Below are 8,571 nucleotides of genomic sequence, written 5' to 3'. Positions count from 1 at the left end.
TGTAACAGAATGTTAGACTCATTTTAGAAGTTTAATGGGACAAACTTTTTGAAGCAAACACAGCATTAGTCACTCTGCTAAAATGGGAAATAAGAATAAGCTAACAGATAAAATATATATACATGTATATAATAAATATATATTTATATATGATGCATATATATATATATGTATACACACATACACACCCATCCTGGTGTCAGAAAAGATGATTCTGTTCTTATCCAAGGCTAGCCATAACAATTTGACATTGGTTGTTTTTTTATGCCCTCATTTCTCCCTAGTTTGTTGGTGAAAGTGCCATAGCTTTTGTGGGAGAGTGAAGAAGAGCTTCTCCTTAATCCATGCATGTTTTTCTCATGAGGACCATGGACCCTAATACTCTGTTTTCTCCCTTTCCTCAGCACAAAGCTCAGACTGGATTAATTAGAGTCTTTATAGCATTTAACTGGAAACAAGGAGAAAACTTTTTTGTGATGGAAAAGTAAGAAAAATATGTACTAGGAGTAGCCCATGGAATGGGACTAGCCTATGCTTATCTTCATGAGAAAGAGTATGGAAGATACATAGAGCACAGCAGAGACAAGACAGTGATCCTGGAAGTGTCAAATCTCTGGGTAGAGCCATCTTCAGTTACACTCCTCCTCTTGCTGGTTGTGTGAATCCACATATTCTTGTTTTGGCCTAAGTTCATTGAGAAGGTATATTGTCACTTGCAGCCAAGAGTCCTGGTGAATAGATACCTCTAGTTTTGCTCTCTAATCTATGTTTTTCTGTCCCTTACAAGACATTTATCTTTCAATTATCCTATGTTTTTAGTGTCTTTACTCTGTCCTTCTCTACTGGCTGCTTTCTCTTTGCATAGACCATAAATCTCACTAGTGGTTGAGAGAAGACTGCCCATTGAATCCTCAGTCACTTCAGCTATATTTCTACTCTCATCTTTTGCCACATGAATAAATTTCTTTTGATAGTGGGCTATATACACCCTTACATGCTTACTTCATTCTTTTAACCTCCTACAATCTGTCTTCTGTCCTCATCTGTCTACAGAAACAGCAATTTTGAAATCAATTATCTAGTAATGGCCACAACAAAATAAACTTTCCTAAGTTTCATTATCTTGGATCTATTTCTGTCATATGACACTATTAATCACTGACAATTTCCTCTACCTTCTGGCAAAATATGGTCTTGAACTTCTTTTCTTAGAGAACTTATACTTCACTGGCATTCCTGAAGAGTGAGATTCTAGTGGAGTTATGAGGAAGAAGAGTCAGAGCATAACAGAGGAGGATGCTCACCTCTACTTCAGAGTCAGGAGGAGCAGCTTTAGAGATAATTTGGAGAGCAGTGGATGGAAATTGCTAGAACTAGGTTCAATGACTTTGTTTTTAGTGAAGAAAAAGTCAAGATCATCTGCCAAAAGTAGGAAAAAACAGGTGGTAACGTCGGCCTTGAAGAAAGTTGGTAAATGTTAAAATATTGTAAAGAATAAATTAGCAAATCCAAAAGAAATGAATAATATGGATTTAAATCAGCAGCAAGGGTCCAGATAAAAGAGCTAGCTTGGATTCAATCAGCACAATTTCATAGCTTTTGTTAAAAATTCAAATTTATGAGAAATAAGTTAAGTGGCAATTGAAAGCTTAGAGGCACCATACAAATGGCTGACCAGGGCCCAGACTTGGTGAAGGCTCTAGACCTCCAGACCATGGAAATATTAAATTAGCAAAATTGAGGGAGTAGAAGAAGTGATGACAAGGAGATTAAGCAGAGAGAACTTACAGGAGTAAGCTCCAATGGATGACATAATTTATGGTGTGGCCATTTCCTGCATTAGTGGTTCTCAAACTTTTGTGCATCAGAATTACTTAAATGGCTTGTTAAAGCACAGATTGTTGGCCCCACTCCCTAAAGATTCTGATTCAATGGGTCTAAGATAAGGCCAGATAATTTGCATTTCTAACAAATTTCAGGGTCCAGATAAATAGCATGCTGATGCTAATGGTCCAAAGACCAGGCTTTGAGAACCACTGCCTTATTGTGAGAAAAAGAAAAAAGATGAAGGCCATTGATGTTGAGGAGGTTGAGATCCTGAGAGGTCAAGGTCATCAATCATCAGTAAAAGCTTAGTGTGCTGATGAAGTTTCAGGTGAACAGGTGCTCAAGGCATTAAGAATCAGAAGACTATATCAAGGAGTGAGGGAAGAGAGTTGTGAAGAAGGGCTCTTGTTCAAAGGCTGCATGACAATGCTCTGCAAGGGAGGTTGAGAGAAAGTGTGACTTATGAATTAGAGTCAGGAAAGAAGAAACAGCTTCTTTGGGAAAGAGGTTTGAGAGCTATTTATAATGAAGGGAATGCCATATTTCCATTAGACAGTGTAACAGAAAGAATGTTAGTGTAAGGATTTGCAGCTGTGTAGGAGTTTTCTCATTAAAAAGAGAACAAAAACCCATAAGATACAAAATAAGAGACTAGTTGAGAAGGTTGTATCGAATATGATGGGGGAATGAAAACTGGTTTTGATGGGGCTGACTGAATGGAAAAATAGGGGAAGAAGACAGGTGGGTGGTGTCTGTGCTTAGACTGGAAGTATGGATACCAGAGCAGAAGTTAGACTGAGTATGTGGCCAGGGTAAGGTTGTAGACCTGTGTTATTGATCAGAGAAGGAGACTGGTAACTAGGCATTCTACCTTCATTGTGGGAATTTGAACTACCCCCTCTGTTGTATTATGTGAATACCTGTCTATATATGTTTTTGCTTTGATAATGCCTTCTTTGCTCCTGATGATAATAGTGTGATTGGGTGGAAGGTAGGCAAAGGTTATTGTGAGTGGGGATAGGAGGCCAGGCTGAAATACCTGTATGGATTATTATTAGTTTTTTTGGTTTTTGTTTGTTTGTTTGTTTTGTTTGTTTGTTTGTTTGTTTGTTTTACCTAAAAGCTTTGTAGTGTGGTGGAAACAGATAAATATTTATTGAAATAATTGATCCATACAATGGATCTTCTTTACTGTCATCATTGTTATATAGTATGTCTTGTGTCTGATTGCATATGGCATTGCATTAAAAATTGTAACAGAATGTTAGACTCATTTTAGAAGTTTAATGGGACAAACTTTTTGAAGCAAACACAGCATTAGTCACTCTGCTAAAATGGGAAATAAGACTGAGCTAAGAATCAATATTCTTGTTTCTACTCCCACAAAATCCCTTTGTGACTTCAATAGTGTTTGGTTCTATGGTTTCTAAAGACCCTTGCAATTAGAGACAATCATGTATAGTGGAAAGAAAGTGAGTGGTTTTAAAATTGGATAGATTGTGATCCTTGTCATAGCTGAGCCCCTTAGACATTGGAGATTTTACCCAACTCATCTGGTCCTCAGTGTCTTCATCCATAGTGAAAAAACAAAAAAAGGTAATTGATTTATATGGTTGTTACAGAGATTAAATGAGATAACATCTATAAAGTTCTTATGCACATTCCTAGGACATACTAAGTACTCAATAATAGAAAAAGTTTTTAATTCCTCCCAAGTCTCCACTTTTACCTATATCATTTTGTACATTTTTAGGGATCAGAGAACTATTTCGCTGTGGGGAGTGTAAGGTGTAGATGAGTAAAATACTTCTTGAAGCACCCATATTACAAAACATTACTTCTTACTGCTGTGGGAGTAACTTTCTTGTTTGGCAGGCAAGTTTCTTCCATATCATTAGCTCATAAAGTACATGCTCATAAAGCAGGGTTTGAATGCAGTGCATACTCATAAAGCAGGGCTTGAATGTCCTAGAAAGGAAAAGCTTCTCAGAACAAACAGGGATTACATTTCCCTGTACCTACAGGTGAATTTGAAACCAAGGGTGCATTGTGCTTGGACACTTGTTCTCAATCTGAAAGTTCTTGGTAGCTCTTACAGCACTTGCCTATCTTAATCTGTCACTGGACAGGACATACACTGGAAATGTATAGTTTATTTTCCTAGTGCTTCATTATTTTGCATTTCCCTGATGGTGTCAATTAGTAAAAAAGTGGAAGGCCTATATTTCCAATTTTCTCCACTCCATGGTGAGCACAGATTGGCGATAAGTTTCTCTGACACGGTAAATACTTAAAACTTTGTTTTAAAACAGTTTGAAGAAACCCCTATTTATAACAAACTCTGTTTATACTTTGAATCTCCCCCCAAAAAAACTTGCTTAAAAGTCACCTAAGTGAACTGAGATGGATAGATAAGGAAGTAATGTTTTCTATATATTTCTTATCTATTTTGGGACTTTGGGAGGGAGATAATAAGAATTATTCCTTATGGGGTAAAAACTAGGGTATACTAAGATTTTTGCACTTTGGATTGCTGTGATGAAATTTAGACTCCAGAAAAAAAATCTATGCACTTCAGTTGAGAATAAAATAAGAAAGGAGTGAGCTGAAATCCTCTTTCACTTAATATGTAAACGCCAGGGCCGTCAGTGCATGATTCACTTAGTCCTTTCTTGTTTTGTTTCTGTCATAGAAGGTTTCTCTTTAGATACCTTGAGTTAGATTCTGCAAGTCAGGAAAATAAATTTATAGAGTATAAGCATGAGAGAGCCATCTTGATGCTATTCTTCCTCATAGCTGTATATCTGTGTGCATTTCTTAAAGAATATGACATGATTCTGGGGATTATTTTATTTATCTTTTAAGGGAAGATGAGGATGGTTAGAAGATTTGGGAGGGGTAGACAAAAATCTAAACAAAGTGGGCTTTACTGTGGGAGGGGTTACATTGTCCCCATCCCTTCCCTGAAATTGTCTTTTTCCATGGTTCATTTCCCCAGTGGGTAAGTAGGTTTTGTTTTGTCTGTAATACCCAGTGTGATGCCCCATATTTTTCCCTCAAGGGAGAAGTTTAGAGGAAGAACAATGACAACACCCTTACTTGTGCATAGGGTTAGGAACCTGGGGAATCTGAGGAGTTAGGAGGCTCTAGGTAAAACAGGAACAGAGGCTGAATAAGCAGCCACATCTTGGACTATCTGCATTCACGCTTCATCAAAGCGCTGCCCTTGACCTTGCTACTTGGCTTCCTGGTTATTTTATAGGGTTCCAGCATACACTGGTCCCCATGGACAGAGGCAAAGCTTGCATTTACATGGTGAGTCTTGTCTTCTTCCTGCAGACTCTGTTCCCAGAACAGGTTGGCCTTGCTCAGGAGTACTAAAGCAAATCAGTATTTTCACTCCCAGGTCTCAAGGAAGCCTGCAGCCAAGCTTGTCGTTCTAGCTGTACCAGATCAATCCTTCAGAGGAAGCAGTGTTCAACATGCCGGCAGTCTGCTATTGTCCTAGTATTCATCACTTCACAAAGAACAGCTAATATTTCTTCCTCCATTACTATTCCAAAGGGGGAAAGGGAGGAAGGAGTAGGTCATGAATATTTAATATGGGAAAAGTAGGAGAACATTATTTGTATAAACTCTTAATAGTAGTGCTAGGCCCTCCTTAGATGGAGATAGATGCTACATTGCCAGCCTAGCACCAGACATTTGCATACTTTCATCCTTAATCATCTCTTCTGGGTTTTCTTTAACTGAGGATATACGAAAATTCCTGTCTCATCATCAAACAGCATCTTTCATTTAAAAAGCTGTTAATAAGGGTTAAATCTTCAGGCTGAGCTGGCCCTTCAGTTGTTACTTGCAAAGGGGGAAAATAATCAATGGAGGAGAAAGCCAGAGGGGCGTCCATTTTGAAAAGCCATAATGAATTATATTTCCTTAGTAAAGCTGGCAAGTTCCAGTTCTGCTCCCACAGCCTCCCTTTCACATATCCAAGCCCCCTGCGACACATCAAATTTAATGAGACTGCACAGATTTCAAGTAAGGAAGAGGAGCACTGCTACTGGGACACTTTATTAAGGAGGATCAGAGAAAACTCGCTGGCTTTTAAAAGGAGTCTTAAAAGCAAAGAATCTTCTTGGGGGAGTGGAAGGAGTTACCTGATTTCAGTGTTTCATGTCCTCTCTGGAGCACTTAAACACCCTAATTTAATGTGAGGTTTTAGGTGTTAGCTTTGGCAAACAGGTCCCCAAATCTCAAGACCATTGAAGACCAAGAAGATTGTGGTAAGTAATTAGAGACCTTTTGATTTAAGCATCACCATCTTCCATCTACCTCACCCCCAGGCTATTAGAAGTAAATGGAGAGAGAAGCTCTGTAACTGTCTTCCATTGATGAATCATTGTTGTACCATATTTTTCAGATTTATAATTAAATCACTTATTTGGCCAACATAACTGCACTTATGCAGACAATGGACAAAAAATTGTGAAATCTAGAAATCTGGTGTATGTATTGGCTATAGATTTAAGACAGAGCATTAACTGAGCATCAAAAGACTTTTGTTCAGGTATTAGTTTTGTTGCTAATTAATAAATCTTCTGTAATAAAATACTATAACTTGAATCTTCAATTTACTTGTTTATAAAACGAGAGAGTGAGGATAATATATAATTCTCCATTGAGATTTGGAGCTCTAAGTCAGTCTTGGCAAACAGAAGAGATGATGGTACTAAACCAAGAAAAGTTGTCTGAGCTAGATACAGCTCTAGGGAAAAGCAACATATCTCTGGTGAGTCTCTTCTAAATTCTCCCAGAAAAACTATTCTGGCATCCAGAGCTCCAGGTATTGCATTCCAGAACTGCTTTTTCCTCCTCTAATCTCTGTTGACAAAAAGATTTTTTATACCCTGTGTATGAATAATGATAATAAAATGATAACTGATATTTACAACACTATTATTGCATGCCAGGCACTGGGCTGAGTGATTTGTAAGCATTATTTTGAGAAGCACGATAGATAAGAACACAGACTGAAGCATGCCTTTCTGGGTTCTAATCGCCACTTTGCTGCTTTCTAGCTGTGTGACCTTGGGCAAATTAATTAATTAACAGTGCCTGGCACAGAATAAGTGCCATCGAAATGCTAATGTTATGATTTCATTTAAATCTCAAAATATTTCTATAAGGGAACTGTGATTATCCCTACTTTACAGAGAGTAACCCACAGCTCAACAGCTTCCTGGGATCGCCTAGTTGTGAGAGGCACAGCTAGGAATCAGGCAGAGCTTGAGCTTGTAACCAGTGTTCCCACGCTCCAGTATGGTCTTGTAAAAAGTTTTCTTCATGCTTTAGTACAAGTAAAATCAACCAGCATTTCTGGAGCAAGAACTTATATGTTCCTCTCTACTTGTCTATCTCAGAGCTTGTGGGTTCTCTTTGCTCAACTTTTCCAGACTTTCTTTTGATATAATTTTCAGTGGGTTTGAATCATAGTTCCTGTTTTAATTTATTTTCTTATTTGTGTAGGCTTCTCTTCAATGTCAGTGCATCTTTTCCTTGAGATTCTATTTTGAGATCTGCTCAAAATGTCTCCCTCTGTGCCATTGATTGGATGAGGGGAAAGCAAGTCAGAAATAGGGATGGGGAAGGCACAAGACTCCAAACTGGGATTAGAAGGGAACTGACCATTGAGTAAGTCTGGCTCACTTTGTACCTCAAATATCAGCTTTCTGGAGCACAGAGGCCCAGAGGAAATAACCCTTGAAAGGAAACATGGCAAAGAGATTCCATGTGGACATAAGAAAAAAACATTGGAGTATGAGTAGGTGAAGTCAGAGAATGTAGGACCATGACCTTATTAGCCTTTTTTACTGTACTGAGAGAGAGCAGTAAAATTATAGTCTGAACTCTTTAAGGGCAACATTTTGTTTATTTTCTTCCCTGTTGAAATTATATGGGTTATTAAAATCGAAGAGCCCAGAAAGCTATGCCAAGGTGATGAAATAAGCTGCTTGATCCATCTGCCACCCTGGCTCCATACTTTGGGTCATAGTCTGATTTCATCTCTTAGTAGATAGATAAGAGACAGATAGCTTATGCTTTTTAATTTATTTTTAATTAATTTATTTAAAATCATGTTTCTTTTGTGGTCAATGTCTTTTTATGGTGCATCCTGTTTTTCCTACCAGCTCATCCTACCATCTTAGTCTTGAAACTTCCCATGTGTTAGGACTACCTTGTATCTTTTTCTGTTTCTTCTGACTCTTGCTCCAACAAAATGCACTATATGTATTGACTATTTGCTTAGAAGAGCTTTTCCTGGAATAACTGAGTGTTTCCAGAGAAGGCTTTTCTCTTTTCTCTGCTCTTTCTGGTTGTCAGTATCTAACCATGGCATTCAGTAGACTCTGATAATAGATGAAACCAGTTATTAATTTGGAGTAAGACTAAATTAATTAGCCACTGTGGTTTGCAGCAAGTGCTTTCACCTGAGACCGAAGAACAATGTACGGGGCTTCTTTGGAGCCTGAGCTAGAAATGAAGCCTATGACAGAAATCTGAGACATAGTTCAGGAATCCACTATTAGCTTCCAGTAAACTGGCACAACATAGGGACCACAATAGTAAGATCTCCACTCAACTCTGAAGTTCTGAAGATTCGCTTGACTCTGCGTTTTCTTTGATCATATCGTTCTGACCAATGAAGTGGGGGATGGAAAGAGAAATTTCAGATACAGATAGACT

This window comes from Pteropus vampyrus, unplaced genomic scaffold (genome assembly GCF_000151845.1).
Source record: "Pteropus vampyrus isolate Shadow unplaced genomic scaffold, Pvam_2.0 Scaffold528, whole genome shotgun sequence".
In the NCBI taxonomy this organism is placed as follows: domain Eukaryota; kingdom Metazoa; phylum Chordata; class Mammalia; order Chiroptera; family Pteropodidae; genus Pteropus; species Pteropus vampyrus.
The sequence above is the reverse complement of the archived record's forward strand: the minus strand, read 5'-3'. Positions refer to the sequence as shown.